We start from the raw sequence: 3,074 nt of genomic DNA on the forward strand, positions 1-3,074 counted from the left end.
TCGATCCGAACACCTCAAGGCCCAATCTAGGCCCAAGGGCTAGAATGGGACTACACTGTCTTGGATACCAAAAGCAAGCCCCTCCCAATCGTCTTTAACCTAGTCGGGGGTATCATTGCTCGGAGACACCCTATACTTGGCTGCCCGGTAGTGCCTTCGAGAATATTGCTACCGAGCGGTCTTTTGGAGGTGATAATCAGTTCCAATGTCACTACCACCTTTCCCGACAGAACATCCACTTAGCAACGATGGAATTGGACCCCCATCCACACGAGTAAAGAAGTAATCATAACACCTCCACTCCTCTCATGCTATAAATAGGAGAATGGATTGAGAAGTGGGGGTTGGCAATTCTGGAGAGAATAGGGTGAGAAAAGAGGAACTATACTAGGAGAGAAAGGAGCAGCTTTGTGAGAAAAGAGGGATAGTTTTGTGAAATAGGAGTGCGTAACTAGGTTCCCAAGCAAAGGACTACCCATAGTAGGAAAACCAAAGCCCACAATACAGATAGATTGTAAGCCCAAATATAGGTTGAGTCCGTTAGCCTTATTTTGGGAACGTACAATATGTGTAATTTACATATACATGGAAGAGATGTGTAGTACATTAGATATATGTAACAATCTCTCCTAGATCATAATGATTTTCAAAAAATTGAGCTATTACTTAATATTAATTCTCAATTAAGAATATAATTGACACAAACTTGTCAATTCATTTCTTTGTTTCCCCCTCAATATATAGTATTTTCTTTAGAGATGGAAATTTAAACTTACCTCGTCTTGCCTCGGTCCTCATGGCAATGGGATGGGAATAGGGTTGACTCTTTCCCTCAAAGCAAGGTTCAGGGTGGGAGTAGGTATTGGGCCAAGACCCCACCTTGTTTATATTTATTATTTAAATAATAATAAAAATAATATTTTGTAATCTCAAAAGTTGATTATTATTTTTTTTAATATGTTTTATGAGTTTTAATTTAATGTATTTTATGTTTCAACTTAAATTTTAGTAAATTATAAAAAAAATTAAGTGGGGCAAGGATTGGTGCCCTCTAGGATGATGGTGGGGAAAAATACCCTCCCTAAGGTAGGGGTCGGGCGAGGAATAGAAAACTGGTCTCATACCCAGCTTGTTGCCATTATTACTTTTCTTGCTTTAGATTTGCATCTCATGGCAAGTGAGTTTAATAAAGTTTGAGACACCAACAAGCTATAAACTCTACCTCATATTACACCTCTTTAATAAAAGTAAGATAAATTATGATATTATGATTTTAAGACCCATTAAATGGAGAGAAATGCTATATCTACAACATTTTTATAACAAATCATAGGTGGCAGGTTATTGCTGGTTGTTATTGTTAGGGCAAAAAAGTAATCTCAGTGGTAAGTTCAAATTTGAACTGATAACAACAAACTATCTGTGATTTGTTGTAAAAATGTTGTGAACGTAGCACTTCTTTTAAATGGATGCACAACATATTAATTAAAGGAAAAATTTGAGATAATTATTAAAAAAAAAATTTACACGACCTCTAAAAATTCCATCATAAAAAGGTTATATCGTAGATTGGAGTGTGCTTTTGACAAGTAAAACACAAGTGGACAACATGCCTAGACATCTTATTAGCTTCACGTTTTAAACAAAGTGTATGTAATTAACTTCCTTATACTGTCTTCTCAAAAAAAAAAAAAAATCCTTATATTGAAGTTATCTTTATTTATTTGTAGCTAATATAATTCTATACATAGCTAATAGCTTTCATACGAGATTTCAATATTACCATTAACATTTAAATGAATAAGTAATTTAAACTTCCTACTTTCTTCTGGTGGTGGCTCTATGATTTTTTTTAGGGTGGTCACTAAGAAGAATTCATGACCACATTATTTTTCTTGGTACTATTTTTTAAGAAAAAATGAAATTATAGATTATTTCAAGCTTATGAAATTAAAGAAAAGAAAAAAGATAACAACTTAAAAACACAACTTAATCAAATCAACCCAAATTAGAGTTCCAAACAATACAAAAATTCATTAACTTGAAGTAGAGATGCAAGAAAATTTTTATAAAAAAAACCAACCAACAATTGAAAAAAAATATTTTGAGAGAGAGAAAGAACCTTTTGTGTGTAGGAAAACTATATATATATATATAGAGAGAGAGAGAGAGAGAGAGAGTTGTAAATTTATAGTAAGATGGGGGGAATAAGAAAAGTCAAAAATAAAAGAAGATAAATGGATAGAGGAAAAGTGATATTAATGTAGATAGTAGTGGGGAGATGAAAAGATAACAGTGAGGGGAAAAGTTTGAGAAAGTATAACAATAAGTTATGAAATTAATAAGGAAAAAAAAAGAGTTAAAAAAAGGAGAGAGAATGTTGAAAATGAGTGGATGATATGCTCAACAAGAACACAGCAATAATAAATACAACTCTTCAACTTTTAGATATATATATATATATATATATAGATAGATCGAGTGAAAGCATGACATGTTATATAAAGAAGGGAGAGAATGGGAGTTAATGGAGAGAGAGAGAAAGAGAGACATTATTTGGGTAGTGGGGAGATGAAAAGATAACAATGAGGTGTAAAGTTTGAGAATGTATAACAATAATTTATGAAATTAATAAGAAAAAAAAAAGAGTTAAAAAAGAGAGAGAGAATGTTGAAAATGAGTAGATGATATGCTTAACAAGAACACAGCAATAATAAATACAACGCTTCAACTTTTAGATATATATATATATATATATAGATCTAGATAGATCGAGTGAAAGCATGACATGTTATATAAAGAAGGGAGAGAATGGGAGTTAATGGAGAGAGAGAGAGAGAAAGAGAGATATTATTTGGGCTTCCATTAGCAACTTGAGTGAGATAGAGCTGGCAATAACCAGGGCATCAGATCAAACTGGATCCTTGTTCAAAATAAATTAGAGTTACTAGAATCTTTGATATCACTAAAGCTGAATTTGACTTGGGGATTAGGGAAAGGGTAAGGGTTCATTTGGATACAGCTTATTTTGTTAAAAACTAAAAACTGAAAACACTGTAGCAAAATAATTTTTA

The sequence above is a fragment of the Quercus lobata genome, chromosome 2, assembly GCF_001633185.2.
Source record: "Quercus lobata isolate SW786 chromosome 2, ValleyOak3.0 Primary Assembly, whole genome shotgun sequence".
Taxonomy (NCBI): Eukaryota; Viridiplantae; Streptophyta; class Magnoliopsida; order Fagales; family Fagaceae; genus Quercus; species Quercus lobata.